Genomic DNA, 23,708 nt, shown 5'->3' with positions numbered 1-23,708 from the left:
TAGGCGGACGTGATAACCACTACACCATAGATACCCAAAACATTTCACTTTTCAATTTAAAAAAATTGCCAAAAACCTCCGAAAGTTTCGTTCTAACAACAAGTCAAAAAAGAGCATTATGTATCTACCAGGGCTCGAACCTGGGACCTTCCGCGTGTTAGGCGGACGTGATAACCACTACACCATAGATACCCGTCATAGCCATCGTAAATACGATGAAACTGTTTTAAAAATGGGCAAATTTTCGAGACCGAGAGCCTCCAATTCACTCGTCCACATATCGCTAAAATATCAACCTTCTATGTATCTATCAGGGCTCGAACCTGAGACCTTCCGCGTGTAAAGCGAACGTGATAACCACTACACCATAGATACGCTTGCGACTGCAACATGAACTGACGAAAATCGTCTTGGAGATAGGGTTGCATTTTGACCAAGGCCTGAACCAGTGGATTTCTTTAAAACGGATATTTTTGGTATTAAGAAGAAACCGTTTCATTGCCACCAAAATATTTTCTGCAATCTTTAAAAACTGAAGCCGGTCATGCCTCCCCGGCGGGGAATTTAACTCAGGTCTTCCGTAAAACAGGCGGTGATACTCAGCACTATACTACCAAGGACCCAAAAAATGTCACTTTTCAATTTAAAAAAATTGCCAAAAACCTCCGAAAGTTTCGTTCTAACAACAAGTCAAAAAAGAACATTATGTATCTACCAGGGCTCGAACCTGGGACCTTCCGCGTGTTAGGCGGACGTGATAACCACTACACCATAGATACCCGTCATAGCCATCGTAAATACGATGAAACCGTTTTAAAAATGGGCAAATTTTCGAGACCGAGAGCCGCCAATTCACTCGTCCACATATCGCTAAAATATCAACCTTCTTTGTACCTATCAGGGCTAGAACCTGAGACCTTCCGCGTGTAAAGCGGACGTGATAACCACTACACCATAGATACGCTAGCGACTGCAACATGAACTGACGAAAATCGTCTTGGAGATAGGGTTGCATTTTGACCAAGGCCTGAACCAGTGGATTTCTTTAAAACGGATATTTTTGGTATTAAGAAGAAACCGTTTCATTGCCACCAAAATATTTTCTGCAATCTTTAAAAACTGAAGCCGGTCATGCCTCCCCGGCGGGGAATTTAACTCAGGTCTTCCGTAAAACAGGCGGTGATACTCAGCACTATACTACCAAGGACCCAAAATATGTCACTTTTCAATTTAAAAAAATTGCCAAAAACCTCCGAAAGTTTCGTTCTAACAACAAGGCAAAAAAGAACATTATGTATCTACCAGGGCTCGATCCTGGGACCTTCCGCGTGTTAGGCGGACGTGATAACCACTACACCATAGATACCCGTCATAGCCGTCGTAAATACGATGAAACTGTTTTAAAAATGGGCAAATTTTCGAGACCGAGAGCCTCCAATTCACTCGTCCACATATTGCTAAAATATCAACCTTCTTTGTATCTATCAGGGCTCGAACCTGAGACCTTCCGCGTGTAAAGCGGACGTGATAACCACTACACCATAGATACGCTAGCGACTGCAACATGAACTGACGAAAATCGTCTTGGAGATAGGGTTGCATTTTGACCAAGGCCTGAACCAGTGGATTTCTTTAAAACGGATATTTTTGGTATTAAGAAGAAACCGTTTCATTGCCACCAAAATATTTTCTGCAATCTTTAAAAACTGAAGCCGGTCATGCCTCCCCGGCGGGGAATTTAACTCAGGTCTTCCGTAAAACAGGCGGTGATACTCAGCACTATACTACCAAGGACCCAAAATATGTCACTTTTCAATTTAAAAAAATTGCCAAAAACCTCCGAAAGTTTCGTTCTAACAACAAGTCAAAAAAGAACATTATGTATCTACCAGGGCTCGAACCAGGGACCTTCCGCGTGTTAGGCGGACGTGATAACCACTACACCATAGATACGCTAGCGACTGTAACATGAACTGACGAAAATCGTCTGGGTGATAGGGTTGCATTTTGACCAAGGCCTGAACCAGTGGATTTCTTTAAAACGGATATTTTTGGTATTAAGAAGAAACAGTTTCATTGCCACCAAAATATTTTCTGCAATCTTTAAAAACTGAAGCCGGTCATGCCTCCCCGGCGGGGAATTTAACTCAGGTCTTCCGTAAAACAGGCGGTGATACTCAGCACTATACTACCAATGACCCAAAATATGTCACTTTTCAATTTGAAAAAGCTGCCAAAAACCTCCGAAAGTTTCGTTCTAACAACAAGTCAAAAAAGAACATTATGTATCTACCAGGGCTCGAACCTGGGACCTTCCGCGTGTTAGGCGGACGTGATAACCACTACACCATAGATACCCAAAACATTTCACTTTTCAATTTAAAAAAATTGCCAAAAACCTCCGAAAGTTTCGTTCTAACAACAAGTCAAAAAAGAACATTATGCATCTACCAGGGCTCGAACCTGGGACCTTCCGCGTGTTAGGCGGACGTGATAACCACTACACCATAGATACCCGTCATGGCCATCGTAAATACGATGAAACTGTTTTAAAAATGGGCAAATTATCGAGACCGAGAGCCTCCAATTCACTCGTCCACATATCGCTAAAATATCAACCTTCTTTGTATCTATCAGGGCTCGAACCTGAGACCTTCCGCGTGTAAAGCGGACGTGATAACCACTACACCATAGATACGCTAGCGACTGTAACATGAACTGACGAAAATCGTCTGGGTGATAGGGTTGCATTTTGACCAAGGCCTGAACCAGTGGATTTCTTTAAAACGGATATTTTTGGTATTAAGAAGAAACCGTTTCATTGCCACCAAAATATTTTCTGCAATCTTTAAAAACTGAAGCCGGTCATGCCTCCCCGGCGGGGAATTTAACTCAGGTCTTCCGTAAAACAGGCGGTGATACTCAGCACTATACTACCAAGGACCCAAAAAATGTCACTTTTCAATTTAAAAAAATTGCCAAAAACCTCCGAAAGTTTCGTTCTAACAACAAGTCAAAAAAGAACATTATGTATCTACCAGGGCTTGAACCAGGGACCTTCCGCGTGTTAGGCGGACGTGATAACCACTACACCATAGATACCCAAAACATTTCACTTTTCAATTTAAAAAAATTGCCAAAAACCTCCGAAAGTTTCGTTCTAACAACAAGTCAAAAAAGAACATTATGTATCTACCAGGGCTCGAACCTGGGACCTTCCGCGTGTTAGGCGGACGTGATAACCACTACACCATAGATACCCGTCATAGCCATCGTAAATACGATGAAACCGTTTTAAAAATGGGCAAATTTTCGAGACCGAGAGCCGCCAATTCACTCGTCCACATATCGCTAAAATATCAACCTTCTTTGTACCTATCAGGGCTAGAACCTGAGACCTTCCGCGTGTAAAGCGGACGTGATAACCACTACACCATAGATACGCTAGCGACTGCAACATGAACTGACGAAAATCGTCTTGGAGATAGGGTTGCATTTTGACCAAGGCCTGAACCAGTGGATTTCTTTAAAACGGATATTTTTGGTATTAAGAAGAAACCGTTTCATTGCCACCAAAATATTTTCTGCAATCTTTAAAAACTGAAGCCGGTCATGCCTCCCCGGCGGGGAATTTAACTCAGGTCTTCCGTAAAACAGGCGGTGATACTCAGCACTATACTACCAAGGACCCAAAATATGTCACTTTTCAATTTAAAAAAATTGCCAAAAACCTCCGAAAGTTTCGTTCTAACAACAAGGCAAAAAAGAACATTATGTATCTACCAGGGCTCGATCCTGGGACCTTCCGCGTGTTAGGCGGACGTGATAACCACTACACCATAGATACCCGTCATAGCCGTCGTAAATACGATGAAACTGTTTTAAAAATGGGCAAATTTTCGAGACCGAGAGCCTCCAATTCACTCGTCCACATATTGCTAAAATATCAACCTTCTTTGTATCTATCAGGGCTCGAACCTGAGACCTTCCGCGTGTAAAGCGGACGTGATAACCACTACACCATAGATACGCTAGCGACTGCAACATGAACTGACGAAAATCGTCTTGGAGATAGGGTTGCATTTTGACCAAGGCCTGAACCAGTGGATTTCTTTAAAACGGATATTTTTGGTATTAAGAAGAAACCGTTTCATTGCCACCAAAATATTTTCTGCAATCTTTAAAAACTGAAGCCGGTCATGCCTCCCCGGCGGGGAATTTAACTCAGGTCTTCCGTAAAACAGGCGGTGATACTCAGCACTATACTACCAAGGACCCAAAATATGTCACTTTTCAATTTAAAAAAATTGCCAAAAACCTCCGAAAGTTTCGTTCTAACAACAAGTCAAAAAAGAACATTATGTATCTACCAGGGCTCGAACCAGGGACCTTCCGCGTGTTAGGCGGACGTGATAACCACTACACCATAGATACGCTAGCGACTGTAACATGAACTGACGAAAATCGTCTGGGTGATAGGGTTGCATTTTGACCAAGGCCTGAACCAGTGGATTTCTTTAAAACGGATATTTTTGGTATTAAGAAGAAACAGTTTCATTGCCACCAAAATATTTTCTGCAATCTTTAAAAACTGAAGCCGGTCATGCCTCCCCGGCGGGGAATTTAACTCAGGTCTTCCGTAAAACAGGCGGTGATACTCAGCACTATACTACCAATGACCCAAAATATGTCACTTTTCAATTTGAAAAAGCTGCCAAAAACCTCCGAAAGTTTCGTTCTAACAACAAGTCAAAAAAGAACATTATGTATCTACCAGGGCTCGAACCTGGGACCTTCCGCGTGTTAGGCGGACGTGATAACCACTGCACCATAGATACCCGTCATAGCCATCGTAAATATGATGAAACCGTTTTAAAATGGGCAAATTTTCGAGACCGAGAGCCTCCAATTCACTCGTCCACATATCGCTAAAATATCAACCTTCTATGTATCTATCAGGGCTCGAACCTGAGACCTTCCGCGTGTAAAGCGGACGTGATAACCACTACACCATAGATACGCTAGCGACTGCAACATGAACTGACGAAAATCGTCTTGGAGATAGGGTTGCATTTTGACCAAGGCCTGAACCAGTGGATTTCTTTAAAACGGATATTTTTGGTATTAAGAAGAAACCGTTTCATTGCCACCAAAATATTTTCTGCAATCTTTAAAAACTGAAGCCGGTCATGCCTCCCCGGCGGGGAATTTAACTCAGGTCTTCCGTAAAACAGGCGGTGATACTCAGCACTATACTACCAAGGACCCAAAATATGTCACTTTTCAATTTAAAAAAATTGCCAAAAACCTCCGAAAGTTTCGTTCTAACAACAAGTCAAAAAAGAACATTATGTATCTACCAGGGCTCGAACCAGGGACCTTCCGCGTGTTAGGCGGACGTGATAACCACTACACCATAGATACCCAAAACATTTCACTTTTCAATTTAAAAAAATTGCCAAAAACCTCCGAAAGTTTCGTTCTAACAACAAGTCAAAAAAGAGCATTATGTATCTACCATGGCTCGAACCTGGGACCTTCCGCGTGTTAGGCGGACGTGATAACCACTACACCATAGATACCCGTCATGGCCATCGTAAATACGATGAAACTGTTTTAAAAATGGGCAAATTATCGAGACCGAGAGCCTCCAATTCACTCGTCCACATATCGCTAAAATATCAACCTTCTTTGTATCTATCAGGGCTCGAACCTGAGACCTTCCGCGTGTAAAGCGGACGTGATAACCACTACACCATAGATACGCTAGCGACTGTAACATGAACTGACGAAAATCGTCTGGGTGATAGGGTTGCATTTTGACCAAGGCCTGAACCAGTGGATTTCTTTAAAACGGATATTTTTGGTATTAAGAAGAAACCGTTTCATTGCCACCAAAATATTTTCTGCAATCTTTAAAAACTGAAGCCGGTCATGCCTCCCCGGCGGGGAATTTAACTCAGGTCTTCCGTAAAACAGGCGGTGATACTCAGCACTATACTACCAAGGACCCAAAATATGTCACTTTTCAATTTAAAAAAATTGCCAAAAACCTCCGAAAGTTTCGTTCTAACAACAAGGCAAAAAAGAACATTATGTATCTACCAGGGCTCGATCCTGGGACCTTCCGCGTGTTAGGCGGACGTGATAACCACTACACCATAGATACCCGTCATAGCCGTCGTAAATACGATGAAACTGTTTTAAAAATGGGCAAATTTTCGAGACCGAGAGCCTCCAATTCACTCGTCCACATATTGCTAAAATATCAACCTTCTTTGTATCTATCAGGGCTCGAACCTGAGACCTTCCGCGTGTAAAGCGGACGTGATAACCACTACACCATAGATACGCTAGCGACTGCAACATGAACTGACGAAAATCGTCTTGGAGATAGGGTTGCATTTTGACCAAGGCCTGAACCAGTGGATTTCTTTAAAACGGATATTTTTGGTATTAAGAAGAAACCGTTTCATTGCCACCAAAATATTTTCTGCAATCTTTAAAAACTGAAGCCGGTCATGCCTCCCCGGCGGGGAATTTAACTCAGGTCTTCCGTAAAACAGGCGGTGATACTCAGCACTATACTACCAAGGACCCAAAAAATGTCACTTTTCAATTTAAAAAAATTGCCAAAAACCTCCGAAAGTTTCGTTCTAACAACAAGTCAAAAAAGAACATTATGTATCTACCAGGGCTCGAACCTGGGACCTTCCGCGTGTTAGGCGGACGTGATAACCACTACACCATAGATACCCGTCATAGCCATCGTAAATACGATGAAACCGTTTTAAAAATGGGCAAATTTTCGAGACCGAGAGCCGCCAATTCACTCGTCCACATATCGCTAAAATATCAACCTTCTTTGTACCTATCAGGGCTAGAACCTGAGACCTTCCGCGTGTAAAGCGGACGTGATAACAACTACACCATAGATACGCTAGCGACTGCAACATGAACTGACGAAAATCGTCTTGGAGATAGGGTTGCATTTTGACCAAGGCGTGAACCAGTGGATTTCTTTAAAACGGATATTTTTGGTATTAAGAAGAAACCGTTTCATTGCCACCAAAATATTTTCTGCAATCTTTAAAAACTGAAGCCGGTCATGCCTCCCCGGCGGGGAATTTAACTCAGGTCTTCCGTAAAACAGGCGGTGATACTCAGCACTATACTACCAAGGACCCAAAATATGTCACTTTTCAATTTAAAAAAATTGCCAAAAACCTCCGAAAGTTTCGTTCTAACAACAAGTCAAAAAAGAACATTATGTATCTACCAGGGCTCGAACCAGGGACCTTCCGCGTGTTAGGCGGACGTGATAACCACTACACCATAGATACGCTAGCGACTGTAACATGAACTGACGAAAATCGTCTGGGTGATAGGGTTGCATTTTGACCAAGGCCTGAACCAGTGGATTTCTTTAAAACGGATATTTTTGGTATTAAGAAGAAACAGTTTCATTGCCACCAAAATATTTTCTGCAATCTTTAAAAACTGAAGCCGGTCATGCCTCCCCGGCGGGGAATTTAACTCAGGTCTTCCGTAAAACAGGCGGTGATACTCAGCACTATACTACCAATGACCCAAAATATGTCACTTTTCAATTTGAAAAAGCTGCCAAAAACCTCCGAAAGTTTCGTTCTAACAACAAGTCAAAAAAGAACATTATGTATCTACCAGGGCTCGAACCTGGGACCTTCCGCGTGTTAGGCGGACGTGATAACCACTGCACCATAGATACCCGTCATAGCCATCGTAAATATGATGAAACCGTTTTAAAATGGGCAAATTTTCGAGACCGAGAGCCTCCAATTCACTCGTCCACATATCGCTAAAATATCAACCTTCTATGTATCTATCAGGGCTCGAACCTGAGACCTTCCGCGTGTAAAGCGGACGTGATAACCACTACACCATAGATACGCTAGCGACTGCAACATGAACTGACGAAAATCGTCTTGGAGATAGGGTTGCATTTTGACCAAGGCCTGAACCAGTGGATTTCTTTAAAACGGATATTTTTGGTATTAAGAAGAAACCGTTTCATTGCCACCAAAATATTTTCTGCAATCTTTAAAAACTGAAGCCGGTCATGCCTCCCCGGCGGGGAATTTAACTCAGGTCTTCCGTAAAACAGGCGGTGATACTCAGCACTATACTACCAAGGACCCAAAATATGTCACTTTTCAATTTAAAAAAATTGCCAAAAACCTCCGAAAGTTTCGTTCTAACAACAAGTCAAAAAAGAACATTATGTATCTACCAGGGCTCGAACCAGGGACCTTCCGCGTGTTAGGCGGACGTGATAACCACTACACCATAGATACCCAAAACATTTCACTTTTCAATTTAAAAAAATTGCCAAAAACCTCCGAAAGTTTCGTTCTAACAACAAGTCAAAAAAGAGCATTATGTATCTACCATGGCTCGAACCTGGGACCTTCCGCGTGTTAGGCGGACGTGATAACCACTACACCATAGATACCCGTCATGGCCATCGTAAATACGATGAAACTGTTTTAAAAATGGGCAAATTATCGAGACCGAGAGCCTCCAATTCACTCGTCCACATATCGCTAAAATATCAACCTTCTTTGTATCTATCAGGGCTCGAACCTGAGACCTTCCGCGTGTAAAGCGGACGTGATAACCACTACACCATAGATACGCTAGCGACTGTAACATGAACTGACGAAAATCGTCTGGGTGATAGGGTTGCATTTTGACCAAGGCCTGAACCAGTGGATTTCTTTAAAACGGATATTTTTGGTATTAAGAAGAAACCGTTTCATTGCCACCAAAATATTTTCTGCAATCTTTAAAAACTGAAGCCGGTCATGCCTCCCCGGCGGGGAATTTAACTCAGGTCTTCCGTAAAACAGGCGGTGATACTCAGCACTATACTACCAAGGACCCAAAATATGTCACTTTTCAATTTAAAAAAATTGCCAAAAACCTCCGAAAGTTTCGTTCTAACAACAAGGCAAAAAAGAACATTATGTATCTACCAGGGCTCGATCCTGGGACCTTCCGCGTGTTAGGCGGACGTGATAACCACTACACCATAGATACCCGTCATAGCCGTCGTAAATACGATGAAACTGTTTTAAAAATGGGCAAATTTTCGAGACCGAGAGCCTCCAATTCACTCGTCCACATATTGCTAAAATATCAACCTTCTTTGTATCTATCAGGGCTCGAACCTGAGACCTTCCGCGTGTAAAGCGGACGTGATAACCACTACACCATAGATACGCTAGCGACTGCAACATGAACTGACGAAAATCGTCTTGGAGATAGGGTTGCATTTTGACCAAGGCCTGAACCAGTGGATTTCTTTAAAACGGATATTTTTGGTATTAAGAAGAAACCGTTTCATTGCCACCAAAATATTTTCTGCAATCTTTAAAAACTGAAGCCGGTCATGCCTCCCCGGCGGGGAATTTAACTCAGGTCTTCCGTAAAACAGGCGGTGATACTCAGCACTATACTACCAAGGACCCAAAAAATGTCACTTTTCAATTTAAAAAAATTGCCAAAAACCTCCGAAAGTTTCGTTCTAACAACAAGTCAAAAAAGAACATTATGTATCTACCAGGGCTCGAACCTGGGACCTTCCGCGTGTTAGGCGGACGTGATAACCACTACACCATAGATACCCGTCATAGCCATCGTAAATACGATGAAACCGTTTTAAAAATGGGCAAATTTTCGAGACCGAGAGCCGCCAATTCACTCGTCCACATATCGCTAAAATATCAACCTTCTTTGTACCTATCAGGGCTAGAACCTGAGACCTTCCGCGTGTAAAGCGGACGTGATAACAACTACACCATAGATACGCTAGCGACTGCAACATGAACTGACGAAAATCGTCTTGGAGATAGGGTTGCATTTTGACCAAGGCGTGAACCAGTGGATTTCTTTAAAACGGATATTTTTGGTATTAAGAAGAAACCGTTTCATTGCCACCAAAATATTTTCTGCAATCTTTAAAAACTGAAGCCGGTCATGCCTCCCCGGCGGGGAATTTAACTCAGGTCTTCCGTAAAACAGGCGGTGATACTCAGCACTATACTACCAAGGACCCAAAATATGTCACTTTTCAATTTAAAAAAATTGCCAAAAACCTCCGAAAGTTTCGTTCTAACAACAAGGCAAAAAAGAACATTATGTGTCTACCAGGGCTCGATCCTGGGACCTTCCGCGTGTTAGGCGGACGTGATAACCACTACACCATAGATACCCGTCATTGCCGTCGTAAATACGATGAAACTGTTTTAAAAATGGGCAAATTTTCGAGACCGAGAGCCTCCAATTCACTCGTCCACATATTGCTAAAATATCAACCTTCTTTGTATCTATCAGGGCTCGAACCTGAGACCTTCCGCGTGTAAAGCGGACGTGATAACCACTACACCATAGATACGCTAGCGACTGCAACATGAACTGACGAAAATCGTCTTGGAGATAGGGTTGCATTTTGACCAAGGCCTGAACCAGTGGATTTCTTTAAAACGGATATTTTTGGTATTAAGAAGAAACCGTTTCATTGCCACCAAAATATTTTCTGTTATCTTTAAAAACTGAAGCCGGTCATGCCTCCCCGGCGGGGAATTTAACTCAGGTCTTCCGTAAAACAGGCGGTGATACTCAGCACTATACTACCAAGGACCCAAAAGATGTCACTTTTCAATTTAAAAAAATTGCCAAAATCTCCGAAAGTTTCGTTCTAACAACAAGTCAAAAAAGAACATTATGTATCTACCAGGGCTCGAACCTGGGACCTTCCGCGTGTTAGGCGGACGTGATAACCACTACACCATAGATACCCGTCATGGCCGTCGTAAATACGATGAAACTGTTTTAAAAATGGGCAAATTTTCGAGACCGAGAGCCTCCAATTCACTCGTCCACATATCGCTAAAATATCAACCTTCTTTGTATCTATCAGGGCTCGAACCTGAGACCTTCCGCGTGTAAAGCGGACGTGATAACCACTACACCATAGATACGCTAGCGACTGCAACATGAACTGACGAAAATCGTCTTGGAGATAGGGTTGCATTTTGACCAAGGCCTGAACCAGTGGATTTCTTTAAAACGGATATTTTTGGTATTAAGAAGAAACCGTTTCATTGCCACCAAAATATTTTCTGCAATCTTTAAAAACTGAAGCCGGTCATGCCTCCCCGGCGGGGAATTTAACTCAGGTCTTCCGTAAAACAGGCGGTGATACTCAGCACTATACTACCAAGGACCCAAAAAATGTCACTTTTCAATTTAAAAAAATTGCCAAAAACCTCCGAAAGTTTCGTTCTAACAACAAGTCAAAAAAGAACATTATGTATCTACCAGGGCTCGAACCTGGGACCTTCCGCGTGTTAGGCGGACGTGATAACCACTACACCATAGATACCCGTCATAGCCATCGTAAATACGATGAAACCGTTTTAAAAATGGGCAAATTTTCGAGACCGAGAGCCGCCAATTCACTCGTCCACATATCGCTAAAATATCAACCTTCTTTGTACCTATCAGGGCTAGAACCTGAGACCTTCCGCGTGTAAAGCGGACGTGATAACCACTACACCATAGATACGCTAGCGACTGCAACATGAACTGACGAAAATCGTCTTGGAGATAGGGTTGCATTTTGACCAAGGCGTGAACCAGTGGATTTCTTTAAAACGGATATTTTTGGTATTAAGAAGAAACCGTTTCATTGCCACCAAAATATTTTCTGCAATCTTTAAAAACTGAAGCCGGTCATGCCTCCCCGGCGGGGAATTTAACTCAGGTCTTCCGTAAAACAGGCGGTGATACTCAGCACTATACTACCAAGGACCCAAAATATGTCACTTTTCAATTTAAAAAAATTGCCAAAAACCTCCGAAAGTTTCGTTCTAACAACAAGGCAAAAAAGAACATTATGTGTCTACCAGGGCTCGATCCTGGGACCTTCCGCGTGTTAGGCGGACGTGATAACCACTACACCATAGATACCCGTCATAGCCGTCGTAAATACGATGAAACTGTTTTAAAAATGGGCAAATTTTCGAGACCGAGAGCCTCCAATTCACTCGTCCACATATTGCTAAAATATCAACCTTCTTTGTATCTATCAGGGCTCGAACCTGAGACCTTCCGCGTGTAAAGCGGACGTGATAACCACTACACCATAGATACGCTAGCGACTGCAACATGAACTGACGAAAATCGTCTTGGAGATAGGGTTGCATTTTGACCAAGGCCTGAACCAGTGGATTTCTTTAAAACGGATATTTTTGGTATTAAGAAGAAACCGTTTCATTGCCACCAAAATATTTTCTGTTATCTTTAAAAACTGAAGCCGGTCATGCCTCCCCGGCGGGGAATTTAACTCAGGTCTTCCGTAAAACAGGCGGTGATACTCAGCACTATACTACCAAGGACCCAAAAAATGTCACTTTTCAATTTAAAAAAATTGCCAAAAACCTCCGAAAGTTTCGTTCTAACAACAAGTCAAAAAAGAACATTATGTATCTACCAGGGCTCGAACCTGGGACCTTCCGCGTGTTAGGCGGACGTGATAACCACTACACCATAGATACCCGTCATAGCCATCGTAAATACGATGAAACCGTTTTAAAAATGGGCAAATTTTCGAGACCGAGAGCCTTCAATTCACTCGTCCACATATCGCTAAAATATCAACCTTCTTTGTATCTATCAGGGCTCGAACCTGAGACCTTCCGCATGTAAAGCGGACGTGATAACCACTACACCATAGATACGCTAGCGACTGCAACATGAACTGACGAAAATCGTCTTGGAGATAGGGTTGCATTTTGACCAAGGCCTGAACCAGTGGATTTCTTTAAAACGGATATTTTTGGTATTAAGAAGAAACCGTTTCATTGCCACCAAAATATTTTCTGTTATCTTTAAAAACTGAAGCCGGTCATGCCTCCCCGGCGGGGAATTTAACTCAGGTCTTCCGTAAAACAGGCGGTGATACTCAGCACTATACTACCAAGGACCCAAAATATGTCACTTTTCAAATTAAAAAAATTGCCAAAAACCTCCGAAAGTTTCGTTCTAACAACAAGTCAAAAAAGAACATTATGTATCTACCAGGGCTCGAACCTGGGACCTTCCGCGTGTTAGGCGGACGTGATAACCACTACACCATAGATGCCCGTCACAGCCATCGTAAATACGATGAAACCGTTTTAAAAATGGGCAAATTTTCGAGACCGAGAGCCTCCAATTCACTCGTCCACATCTCGCTAAAATATCAACCTTCTTTGTATATATCAGGGCTCGAACCTGAGACCTTCCGCGTGTTAGGCGGACGTGATAACCACTACAACATAGATACCCAAAAGATGTCACTTTTCAATTTAAAAAAATTGCCAAAATCTCCGAAAGTTTCGTTCTAACAACAAGTCAAAAAAGAACATTATGTATCTACCAGGGCTCGAACCTGGGACCTTCCGCGTGTTAGGCGGACGTGATAACCACTACACCATAGATACCCGTCATGGCCGTCGTAAATACGATGAAACTGTTTTAAAAATGGGCAAATTTTCGAGACCGAGAGCCTCCAATTCACTCGTCCACATATCGCTAAAATATCAACCTTCTTTGTATCTATCAGGGCTCGAACCTGAGACCTTCCGCGTGTAAAGCGGACGTGATAACCACTACACCATAGATACGCTAGCGACTGCAACATGAACTGACGAAAATCGTCTTGGAGATAGGGTTGCATTTTGACCAAGGCCTGAACCAGTGGATTTCTTTAAAACGGATATTTTTGGTATTAAGAAGAAACCGTTTCATTGCCACCAAAATATTTTCTGTTATCTTTAAAAACTGAAGCCGGTCATGCCTCCCCGGCGGGGAATTTAACTCAGGTCTTCCGTAAAACAGGCGGTGATACTCAGCACTATACTACCAAGGACCCAAAATATGTCACTTTTCAATTTAAAAAAATTGCCAAAAACCTCCGAAAGTTTCGTTCTAACAACAAGTCAAAAAAGAACATTATGTATCTACCAGGGCTCGAACCTGGGACCTTCCGCGTGTTAGGCGGACGTGATAACCACTACACCATAGATGCCCGTCACAGCCATCGTAAATACGATGAAACCGTTTTAAAAATGGGCAAATTTTCGAGACCGAGAGCCTCCAATTCACTCGTCCACATCTCGCTAAAATATCAACCTTCTTTGTATATATCAGGGCTCGAACCTGAGACCTTCCGCGTGTTAGGCGGACGTGATAACCACTACAACATAGATACCCAAAAGATGTCACTTTTCAATTTAAAAAAATTGCCAAAATCTCCGAAAGTTTCGTTCTAACAACAAGTCAAAAAAGAACATTATGTATCTACCAGGGCTCGAACCTGGGACCTTCCGCGTGTTAGGCGGACGTGATAACCACTACACCATAGATACCCGTCATGGCCGTCGTAAATACGATGAAACTGTTTTAAAAATGGGCAAATTTTCGAGACCGAGAGCCTCCAATTCACTCGTCCACATATCGCTAAAATATCAACCTTCTTTGTATCTATCAGGGCTCGAACCTGAGACCTTCCGCGTGTAAAGCGGACGTGATAACCACTACACCATAGATACGCTAGCGACTGCAACATGAACTGACGAAAATCGTCTTGGAGATAGGGTTGCATTTTGACCAAGGCCTGAACCAGTGGATTTCTTTAAAACGGATATTTTTGGTATTAAGAAGAAACCGTTTCATTGCCACCAAAATATTTTCTGCAATCTTTAAAAACTGAAGCCGGTCATGCCTCCCCGGCGGGGAATTTAACTCAGGTCTTCCGTAAAACAGGCGGTGATACTCAGCACTATAATACCAAGGACCCAAAAAATGTCACTTTTCAATTTAAAAAAATTGCCAAAAACCTCCGAAAGTTTCGTTCTAACAACAAGTCAAAAAAGAACATTATGTATCTACCAGGGCTCGAACCTGGGACCTTCCGCGTGTTAGGCGGACGTGATAACCACTACACCATAGATACCCAAAACATTTCACTTTTCAATTTAAAAAAATTGCCAAAAACCTCCGAAAGTTTCTTTCTAACAACAAGTCAAAAAAGAGCATTATGTATCTACCAGGGCTCGAACCTGGGACCTTCCGCGTGTTAGGCGGACGTGATAACCACTACACCATAGATACCCGTCATGGCCATCGTAAATACGATGAAACTGTTTTAAAAATGGGCAAATTATCGAGACCGAGAGCCTCCAATTCACTCGTCCACATATCGCTAAAATATCAACCTTCTTTGTATCTATCAGGGCTCGAACCTGAGACCTTCCGCGTGTAAAGCGGACGTGATAACCACTACACCATAGATACGCTAGCGACTGTAACATGAACTGACGAAAATCGTCTGGGTGATAGGGTTGCATTTTGACCAAGGCCTGAACCAGTGGATTTCTTTAAAACGGATATTTTTGGTATTAAGAAGAAACCGTTTCATTGCCACCAAAATATTTTCTGCAATCTTTAAAAACTGAAGCCGGTCATGCCTCCCCGGCGGGGAATTTAACTCAGGTCTTCCGTAAAACAGGCGGTGATACTCAGCACTATACTACCAAGGACCCAAAAAATGTCACTTTTCAATTTAAAAAAATTGCCAAAAACCTCCGAAAGTTTCGTTCTAACAACAAGTCAAAAAAGAACATTATGTATCTACCAGGGCTCGAACCTGGGACCTTCCGCGTGTTAGGCGGACGTGATAACCACTACACCATAGATACGCTAGCGACTGTAACATGAACTGACGAAAATCGTCTGGGTGATAGGGTTGCATTTTTACCAAGGCCTGAACCAGTGGATTTCTTTAAAACGGATATTTTTGGTATTAAGAAGAAACCGTTTCATTGCCACCAAAATATTTTCTGTTATCTTTAAAAACTGAAGCCGGTCATGCCTCCCCGGCGGGGAATTTAACTCAGGTCTTCCGTAAAACAGGCGGTGATACTCAGCACTATACTACCAAGGACCCAAAATATGTCACTTTTCAATTTAAAAAAATTGCCAAAAACCTCCGAAAGTTTCGTTCTAACAACAAGTCAAAAAAGAACATTATGTATCTACCAGGGCTCGAACCTGGGACCTTCCGCGTGTTAGGCGGACGTGATAACCACTACACCATAGATGCCCGTCACAGCCATCGTAAATACGATGAAACCGTTTTAAAAATGGGCAAATTTTCGAGACCGAGAGCCTCCAATTCACTCGTCCACATCTCGCTAAAATATCAACCTTCTTTGTATATATCAGGGCTCGAACCTGAGACCTTCCGCGTGTTAGGCGGACGTGATAACCACTACAACATAGATACCCAAAAGATGTCACTTTTCAATTTAAAAAAATTGCCAAAATCTCCGAAAGTTTCGTTCTAACAACAAGTCAAAAAAGAACATTATGTATCTACCAGGGCTCGAACCTGGGACCTTCCGCGTGTTAGGCGGACGTGATAACCACTACACCATAGATACCCGTCATGGCCGTCGTAAATACGATGAAACTGTTTTAAAAATGGGCAAATTTTCGAGACCGAGAGCCTCCAATTCACTCGTCCACATATCGCTAAAATATCAACCTTCTTTGTATCTATCAGGGCTCGAACCTGAGACCTTCCGCGTGTAAAGCGGACGTGATAACCACTACACCATAGATACGCTAGCGACTGCAACATGAACTGACGAAAATCGTCTTGGAGATAGGGTTGCATTTTGACCAAGGCCTGAACCAGTGGATTTCTTTAAAACGGATATTTTTGGTATTAAGAAGAAACCGTTTCATTGCCACCAAAATATTTTCTGCAATCTTTAAAAACTGAAGCCGGTCATGCCTCCCCGGCGGGGAATTTAACTCAGGTCTTCCGTAAAACAGGCGGTGATACTCAGCACTATAATACCAAGGACCCAAAAAATGTCACTTTTCAATTTAAAAAAATTGCCAAAAACCTCCGAAAGTTTCGTTCTAACAACAAGTCAAAAAAGAACATTATGTATCTACCAGGGCTCGAACCTGGGACCTTCCGCGTGTTAGGCGGACGTGATAACCACTACACCATAGATACCCAAAACATTTCACTTTTCAATTTAAAAAAATTGCCAAAAACCTCCGAAAGTTTCTTTCTAACAACAAGTCAAAAAAGAGCATTATGTATCTACCAGGGCTCGAACCTGGGACCTTCCGCGTGTTAGGCGGACGTGATAACCACTACACCATAGATACCCGTCATGGCCATCGTAAATACGATGAAACTGTTTTAAAAATGGGCAAATTATCGAGACCGAGAGCCTCCAATTCACTCGTCCACATATCGCTAAAATATCAACCTTCTTTGTATCTATCAGGGCTCGAACCTGAGACCTTCCGCGTGTAAAGCGGACGTGATAACCACTACACCATAGATACGCTAGCGACTGTAACATGAACTGACGAAAATCGTCTGGGTGATAGGGTTGCATTTTGACCAAGGCCTGAACCAGTGGATTTCTTTAAAACGGATATTTTTGGTATTAAGAAGAAACCGTTTCATTGCCACCAAAATATTTTCTGCAATCTTTAAAAACTGAAGCCGGTCATGCCTCCCCGGCGGGGAATTTAACTCAGGTCTTCCGTAAAACAGGCGGTGATACTCAGCACTATACTACCAAGGACCCAAAAAATGTCACTTTTCAATTTAAAAAAATTGCCAAAAACCTCCGAAAGTTTCGTTCTAACAACAAGTCAAAAAAGAACATTATGTATCTACCAGGGCTCGAACCTGGGACCTTCCGCGTGTTAGGCGGACGTGATAACCACTACACCATAGATACGCTAGCGACTGTAACATGAACTGACGAAAATCGTCTGGGTGATAGGGTTGCATTTTTACCAAGGCCTGAACCAGTGGATTTCTTTAAAACGGATATTTTTGGTATTAAGAAGAAACCGTTTCATTGCCACCAAAATATTTTCTGCAATCTTTAAAAACTGAAGCCGGTCATGCCTCCCCGGCGGGGAATTTAACTCAGGTCTTCCGTAAAACAGGCGGTGATACTCAGCACTATACTACCAAGGACCCAAAATATGTCACTTTTCAATTTAAAAAAATTGCCAAAAACCTCCGAAAGTTTCGTTCTAACAACAAGTCAAAAAAGAACATTATGTATCTACCAGGGCTCGAACCTGGGACCTTCCGCGTGTTAGGCGGACGTGATAACCACTACACCATAGATGCCCGTCACAGCCATCGTAAATACGATGAAACCGTTTTAAAAATGGGCAAATTTTCGAGACCGAGAGCCTCCAATTCACTCGTCCACATCTCGCTAAAATATCAACCTTCTTTGTATATATCAGGGCTCGAACCTGAGACCTTCCGCGTGTTAGGCGGACGTGATAACCACTACAACATAGATACCCAAAAGATGTCACTTTTCAATTTAAAAAAATTGCCAAAAACCTCCGAAAGTTTCGTTCTAACAACAAGTCAAAAAAGAGCATTATGTATCTACCAGGGCTCGAACCTGGGACCTTCCGCGTGTTAGGCGGACGTGATAACCACTACACCATAGATACCCGTCATGGCCATCGTAAATACGATGAAACTGTTTTAAAAATGGGCAAATTATCGAGACCGAGAGCCTCCAATTCACTCGTCCACATATCGCTAAAATATCAACCTTCTTTGTATCTATCAGGGCTCGAACCTGAGACCTTCCGCGTGTAAAGCGGACGTGATAACCACTACACCATAGATACGCTAGCGACTGTAACATGAACTGACGAAAATCGTCTGGGTGATAGGGTTGCATTTTGACCAAGGCCTGAACCAGTGGATTTCTTTAAAACGGATATTTTTGGTATTAAGAAGAAACCGTTTCATTGCCACCAAAATATTTTCTGCAATCTTTAAAAACTGAAGCCGGTCATGCCTCCCCGGCGGGGAATTTAACTCAGGTCTTCCGTAAAACAGGCGGTGATACTCAGCACTATACTACCAAGGACCCAAAAAATGTCACTTTTCAATTTAAAAAAATTGCCAAAAACCTCCGAAAGTTTCGTTCTAACAACAAGTCAAAAAAGAACATTATGTATCTACCAGGGCTCGAACCTGGGACCTTCCGCGTGTTAGGCGGACGTGATAACCACTACACCATAGATGCCCGTCACAGCCATCGTAAATACGATGAAACCGTTTTAAAAATGGGCAAATTTTCGAGACCGAGAGCCTCCAATTCACTCGTCCACATCTCGCTAAAATATCAACCTTCTTTGTATATATCAGGGCTCGAACCTGAGACCTTCCGCGTGTTAGGCGGACGTGATAACCACTACAACATAGATACCCAAAAGATGTCACTTTTCAATTTAAAAAAATTGCCAAAATCTCCGAAAGTTTCGTTCTAACAACAAGTCAAAAAAGAACATTATGTATCTACCAGGGCTCGAACCTGGGACCTTCCGCGTGTTAGGCGGACGCAATAACCACTACTCCATAGATACCCGTCGCAGCCATCGTAAATACGATGAAACCGTTTTAAAAATGGGCAAATTTTCGAGACCGAGAGCCTCCAATTCACTCGTCCACATCTCGCTAAAATATCAACCTTCTTTGTACCTATCAGGGCTCGAACCTGAGACCTTCCGCGTGTAAAGCGAACGTGATAACCACTACACCATAGATACGCTAGCGACTGTAACATGAACTGACGAAAATCGTCTGGGTGATAGGGTTGCATTTTGACCAAGGCCTGAACCAGTGGATTTCTTTAAAACGGATATTTTTGGTATTAAGAAGAAACCGTTTCATTGCCACCAAAATATTTTCTGCAATCTTTAAAAAATGAAGCCGGTCATGCCTCCCCGGCGGGGAATTTAACTCAGGTCTTCCGTAAAACAGGCGGTGATACTCAGCACTATACTACCAAGGACCCAAAAAATGTCACTTTTCAATTTAAAAAAATTGCCAAAAACCTCCGAAAGTTTCGTTCTAACAACAAGTCAAAAAAGAACATTATGTATCTACCAGGGCTCGAACCTGGGACCTTCCGCGTGTTAGGCGGACGTGATAACCACTACACCATAGATACCCGTCATAGCCATCGTAAATACGATGAAACCGTTTTAAAAATGGGCAAATTTTCGAGACCGAGAGCCGCCAATTCACTCGTCCACATATCGCTAAAATATCAACCTTCTTTGTACCTATCAGGGCTCGAACCTGAGACCTTCCGCGTGTAAAGCGGACGTGATAACCACTACACCATAGATACGCTAGCGACTGCAAAATGAACTGACGAAAATCGTCTTGGAGATAGGGTTGCATTTTGACCAAGGCCTGAACCAGTGGATTTCTTTAAAACGGATATTTTTGGTATTAAGAAGAAACCGTTTCATTGCCACCAAAATATTTTCTGCAATCTTTAAAAAATGAAGCCGGTCATGCCTCCCCGGCGGGGAATTTAACTCAGGTCTTCCGTAAAACAGGCGGTGATACTCAGCACTATACTACCAAGGACCCAAAAAATGTCACTTTTCAATTTAAAAAAATTGCCAAAAACCTCCGAAAGTTTCGTTCTAACAACAAGTCAAAAAAGAACATTATGTATCTACCAGGGCTCGAACCTGGGACCTTCCGCGTGTTAGGCGGACGTGATAACCACTACACCATAGATACGCTAGCGACTGTAACATGAACTGACGAAAATCGTCTGGGTGATAGGGTTGCATTTTGACCAAGGCCTGAACCAGTGGATTTCTTTAAAACGGATATTTTTGGTATTAAGAAGAAACCGTTTCATTGCCACCAAAATATTTTCTGCAATCTTTAAAAACTGAAGCCGGTCATGCCTCCCCGGCGGGGAATTTAACTCAGGTCTTCCGTAAAACAGGCGGTGATACTCAGCACTATACTACCAAGGACCCAAAATATGTCACTTTTCAATTTAAAAAAATTGCCAAAAACCTCCGAAAGTTTCGTTCTAACAACAAGGCAAAAAAGAACATTATGTATCTACCAGGGCTCGATCCTGGGACCTTCCGCGTGTTAGGCGGACGTGATAACCACTACACCATAGATACCCGTCATAGCCGTCGTAAATACGATGAAACTGTTTTAAAAATGGGCAAATTTTCGAGACCGAGAGCCTCCAATTCACTCGTCCACATATCGCTAAAATATCAACCTTCTTTGTATCTATCAGGGCTCGAACCTGAGACCTTCCGCGTGTAAAGCGGACGTGATAACCACTACACCATAGATACACTAGCGACTGCAACATGAACTGACGAAAATCGTCTTGGAGATAGGGTTGCATTTTGACCAAGGCCTGAACCAGTGGATTTCTTTAAAACGGATATTTTTGGTATTAAGAAGAAACCGTTTCATTGCCACCAAAATATTTTCTGCAATCTTTAAAAACTGAAGCCGGTCATGCCTCCCCGGCGGGGAATTTAACTCAGGTCTTCCGTAAAACAGGCGGTGATACTCAGCACTATACTACCAAGGACCCAAAAAATGTCACTTTTCAATTTAAAAAAATTGCCAAAAACCTCCGAAAGTTTCGTTCTAACAACAAGTCAAAAAAGAACATTATGTATCTACCAGGGCTCGAACCTGGGACCTTCCGCGTGTTAGGCGGACGTGATAACCACTACACCATAGATACGCTAGCGACTGTAACATGAACTGACGAAAATCGTCTGGGTGATAGGGTTGCATTTTGACCAAGGCCTGAACCAGTGGATTTCTTTAAAACGGATATTTTTGGTATTAAGAAGAAACCGTTTCATTGCCACCAAAATATTTTCTGTTATCTTTAAAAACTGAAGCCGGTCATGCCTCCCCGGCGGGGAATTTAACTCAGGTCTTCCGTAAAACAGGCGGTGATACTCAGCACTATACTACCAAGGACCCAAAATATGTTACTTTTCAATTTAAAAAAATTGCCAAAAACCTCCGAAAGTTTCGTTCTAACAACAAGTCAAAAAAGAACATTATGTATCTACCAGGGCTCGAACCAGGGACCTTCCGCGTGTTAGGCGGACGTGATAACCACTACACCATAGATACCCAAAACATGTCACTTTTCAATTTAAAAAAATTGCCAAAAACCTCCGAAAGTTTCGTTCTAACAACAAGGCAAAAAAGAACATTATGTATCTACCAGGGCTCGATCCTGGGACCTTCCGCGTGTTAGGCGGACGTGATAACCACTACACCATAGATACCCGTCATAGCCGTCGTAAATACGATGAAACTGTTTTAAAAATGGGCAAATTTTCGAGACCGAGAGCCTCCAATTCACTCGTCCACATATCGCTAAAATATCAACCTTCTTTGTATCTATCAGGGCTCGAACCTGAGACCTTCCGCGTGTAAAGCGGACGTGATAACCACTACACCATAGATACGCTAGCGACTGCAACATGAACTGACGAAAATCGTCTTGGAGATAGGGTTGCATTTTGACCAAGGCCTGAACCAGTGGATTTCTTTAAAACGGATATTTTTGGTATTAAGAAGAAACCGTTTCATTGCCACCAAAATATTTTCTGTTATCTTTAAAAACTGAAGCCGGTCATGCCTCCCCGGCGGGGAATTTAACTCAGGTCTTCCGTAAAACAGGCGGTGATACTCAGCACTATACTACCAAGGACCCAAAATATGTCACTTTTCAATTTAAAAAAATTGCCAAAAACCTCCGAAAGTTTCGTTCTAACAACAAGTCAAAAAAGAACATTATGTATCTACCAGGGCTCGAACCAGGGACCTTCCGCGTGTTAGGCGGACGTGATAACCACTACACCATAGATACCCAAAACATTTCACTTTTCAATTTAAAAAAATTGCCAAAAACCTCCGAAAGTTTCGTTCTAACAACAAGTCAAAAAAGAGCATTATGTATCTACCAGGGCTCGAACCTGGGACCTTCCGCGTGTTAGGCGGACGTGATAACCACTACACCATAGATACCCGTCATGGCCATCGTAAATACGATGAAACTGTTTTAAAAATGGGCAAATTATCGAGACCGAGAGCCTCCAATTCACTCGTCCACATATCGCTAAAATATCAACCTTCTTTGTATCTATCAGGGCTCGAACCTGAGACCTTCCGCGTGTAAAGCGGACGTGATAACCACTACAACATAGATACGCTAGCGACTGTAACATGAACTGACGAAAATCGTCTGGGTGATAGGGTTGCATTTTGACCAAGGCCTGAACCAGTGGATTTCTTTAAAACGGATATTTTTGGTATTAAGAAGAAACCGTTTCATTGCCACCAAAATATTTTCTGCAATCTTTAAAAACTGAAGCCGGTCATGCCTCCCCGGCGGGGAATTTAACTCAGGTCTTCCGTAAAACAGGCGGTGATACTCAGCACTATACTACCAAGGACCCAAAATATGTCACTTTTCAATTTAAAAAAATTGCCAAAAACCTCCGAAAGTTTCGTTCTAACAACAAGTCAAAAAAGAACATTATGTATCTACCAGGGCTCGAACCTGGGACCTTCCGCGTGTTAGGCGGACGTGATAACCACTACACCATAGATGCCCGTCACAGCCATCGTAAATACGATGAAACCGTTTTAAAAATGGGCAAATTTTCGAGACCGAGAGCCTCCAATTCACTCGTCCACATCTCGCTAAAATATCAACCTTCTTTGTATA

The 23,708-nt window shown here is 42.5% G+C and overlaps 28 non-coding genes across 28 annotated transcripts; all 28 read right to left on the bottom strand.

Moving 5' to 3' along the window:
- Positions 1-302: 302 nt before the first annotated feature.
- On the bottom strand, positions 303-375 carry TRNAV-UAC (transfer RNA valine (anticodon UAC)). The gene has a single exon. It is a non-coding gene; the product is annotated as a tRNA-Val (tRNA).
- Positions 376-889: 514 nt separating this feature from the next.
- On the bottom strand, positions 890-962 carry TRNAV-UAC (transfer RNA valine (anticodon UAC)). The gene has a single exon. It is a non-coding gene; the product is annotated as a tRNA-Val (tRNA).
- Positions 963-1,476: 514 nt separating this feature from the next.
- Positions 1,477-1,549, bottom strand: TRNAV-UAC (transfer RNA valine (anticodon UAC)). Its single transcript has one exon. It is a non-coding gene; the product is annotated as a tRNA-Val (tRNA).
- A 1,076-nt stretch (positions 1,550-2,625) lies between these two features.
- On the bottom strand, positions 2,626-2,698 carry TRNAV-UAC (transfer RNA valine (anticodon UAC)). Its single transcript has one exon. It is a non-coding gene; the product is annotated as a tRNA-Val (tRNA).
- Positions 2,699-3,370: 672 nt separating this feature from the next.
- On the bottom strand, positions 3,371-3,443 carry TRNAV-UAC (transfer RNA valine (anticodon UAC)). The gene has a single exon. It is a non-coding gene; the product is annotated as a tRNA-Val (tRNA).
- Positions 3,444-3,957: 514 nt separating this feature from the next.
- TRNAV-UAC (transfer RNA valine (anticodon UAC)) lies at positions 3,958-4,030 on the bottom strand. The gene has a single exon. It is a non-coding gene; the product is annotated as a tRNA-Val (tRNA).
- A 917-nt stretch (positions 4,031-4,947) lies between these two features.
- Positions 4,948-5,020, bottom strand: TRNAV-UAC (transfer RNA valine (anticodon UAC)). Its single transcript has one exon. It is a non-coding gene; the product is annotated as a tRNA-Val (tRNA).
- A 672-nt stretch (positions 5,021-5,692) lies between these two features.
- On the bottom strand, positions 5,693-5,765 carry TRNAV-UAC (transfer RNA valine (anticodon UAC)). Its single transcript has one exon. It is a non-coding gene; the product is annotated as a tRNA-Val (tRNA).
- A 514-nt stretch (positions 5,766-6,279) lies between these two features.
- Positions 6,280-6,352, bottom strand: TRNAV-UAC (transfer RNA valine (anticodon UAC)). Its single transcript has one exon. It is a non-coding gene; the product is annotated as a tRNA-Val (tRNA).
- A 1,504-nt stretch (positions 6,353-7,856) lies between these two features.
- Positions 7,857-7,929, bottom strand: TRNAV-UAC (transfer RNA valine (anticodon UAC)). The gene has a single exon. It is a non-coding gene; the product is annotated as a tRNA-Val (tRNA).
- A 672-nt stretch (positions 7,930-8,601) lies between these two features.
- On the bottom strand, positions 8,602-8,674 carry TRNAV-UAC (transfer RNA valine (anticodon UAC)). Its single transcript has one exon. It is a non-coding gene; the product is annotated as a tRNA-Val (tRNA).
- Positions 8,675-9,188: 514 nt separating this feature from the next.
- TRNAV-UAC (transfer RNA valine (anticodon UAC)) lies at positions 9,189-9,261 on the bottom strand. Its single transcript has one exon. It is a non-coding gene; the product is annotated as a tRNA-Val (tRNA).
- A 1,101-nt stretch (positions 9,262-10,362) lies between these two features.
- TRNAV-UAC (transfer RNA valine (anticodon UAC)) lies at positions 10,363-10,435 on the bottom strand. Its single transcript has one exon. It is a non-coding gene; the product is annotated as a tRNA-Val (tRNA).
- Positions 10,436-10,948: 513 nt separating this feature from the next.
- Positions 10,949-11,021, bottom strand: TRNAV-UAC (transfer RNA valine (anticodon UAC)). Its single transcript has one exon. It is a non-coding gene; the product is annotated as a tRNA-Val (tRNA).
- A 514-nt stretch (positions 11,022-11,535) lies between these two features.
- TRNAV-UAC (transfer RNA valine (anticodon UAC)) lies at positions 11,536-11,608 on the bottom strand. Its single transcript has one exon. It is a non-coding gene; the product is annotated as a tRNA-Val (tRNA).
- Positions 11,609-12,122: 514 nt separating this feature from the next.
- TRNAV-UAC (transfer RNA valine (anticodon UAC)) lies at positions 12,123-12,195 on the bottom strand. Its single transcript has one exon. It is a non-coding gene; the product is annotated as a tRNA-Val (tRNA).
- A 514-nt stretch (positions 12,196-12,709) lies between these two features.
- On the bottom strand, positions 12,710-12,782 carry TRNAV-UAC (transfer RNA valine (anticodon UAC)). Its single transcript has one exon. It is a non-coding gene; the product is annotated as a tRNA-Val (tRNA).
- An 854-nt stretch (positions 12,783-13,636) lies between these two features.
- TRNAV-UAC (transfer RNA valine (anticodon UAC)) lies at positions 13,637-13,709 on the bottom strand. The gene has a single exon. It is a non-coding gene; the product is annotated as a tRNA-Val (tRNA).
- An 854-nt stretch (positions 13,710-14,563) lies between these two features.
- Positions 14,564-14,636, bottom strand: TRNAV-UAC (transfer RNA valine (anticodon UAC)). The gene has a single exon. It is a non-coding gene; the product is annotated as a tRNA-Val (tRNA).
- Positions 14,637-15,308: 672 nt separating this feature from the next.
- On the bottom strand, positions 15,309-15,381 carry TRNAV-UAC (transfer RNA valine (anticodon UAC)). Its single transcript has one exon. It is a non-coding gene; the product is annotated as a tRNA-Val (tRNA).
- Positions 15,382-16,639: 1,258 nt separating this feature from the next.
- On the bottom strand, positions 16,640-16,712 carry TRNAV-UAC (transfer RNA valine (anticodon UAC)). The gene has a single exon. It is a non-coding gene; the product is annotated as a tRNA-Val (tRNA).
- A 672-nt stretch (positions 16,713-17,384) lies between these two features.
- Positions 17,385-17,457, bottom strand: TRNAV-UAC (transfer RNA valine (anticodon UAC)). The gene has a single exon. It is a non-coding gene; the product is annotated as a tRNA-Val (tRNA).
- Positions 17,458-18,716: 1,259 nt separating this feature from the next.
- TRNAV-UAC (transfer RNA valine (anticodon UAC)) lies at positions 18,717-18,789 on the bottom strand. Its single transcript has one exon. It is a non-coding gene; the product is annotated as a tRNA-Val (tRNA).
- Positions 18,790-19,643: 854 nt separating this feature from the next.
- TRNAV-UAC (transfer RNA valine (anticodon UAC)) lies at positions 19,644-19,716 on the bottom strand. The gene has a single exon. It is a non-coding gene; the product is annotated as a tRNA-Val (tRNA).
- Positions 19,717-20,230: 514 nt separating this feature from the next.
- On the bottom strand, positions 20,231-20,303 carry TRNAV-UAC (transfer RNA valine (anticodon UAC)). Its single transcript has one exon. It is a non-coding gene; the product is annotated as a tRNA-Val (tRNA).
- A 918-nt stretch (positions 20,304-21,221) lies between these two features.
- TRNAV-UAC (transfer RNA valine (anticodon UAC)) lies at positions 21,222-21,294 on the bottom strand. Its single transcript has one exon. It is a non-coding gene; the product is annotated as a tRNA-Val (tRNA).
- Positions 21,295-22,370: 1,076 nt separating this feature from the next.
- On the bottom strand, positions 22,371-22,443 carry TRNAV-UAC (transfer RNA valine (anticodon UAC)). The gene has a single exon. It is a non-coding gene; the product is annotated as a tRNA-Val (tRNA).
- Positions 22,444-23,115: 672 nt separating this feature from the next.
- Positions 23,116-23,188, bottom strand: TRNAV-UAC (transfer RNA valine (anticodon UAC)). Its single transcript has one exon. It is a non-coding gene; the product is annotated as a tRNA-Val (tRNA).
- Between the last annotated feature and the right edge of the window lie 520 nt (positions 23,189-23,708).

This window comes from Leiobunum rupestre, chromosome 3, assembly GCF_980474605.1.
Source record: "Leiobunum rupestre chromosome 3, qqLeiRupe1.1.hap1, whole genome shotgun sequence".
Classification (NCBI taxonomy): Eukaryota; Metazoa; Arthropoda; class Arachnida; order Opiliones; family Sclerosomatidae; genus Leiobunum; species Leiobunum rupestre.
The sequence above is the reverse complement of the archived record's forward strand: the minus strand, read 5'-3'. Positions and strand labels throughout refer to the sequence as shown.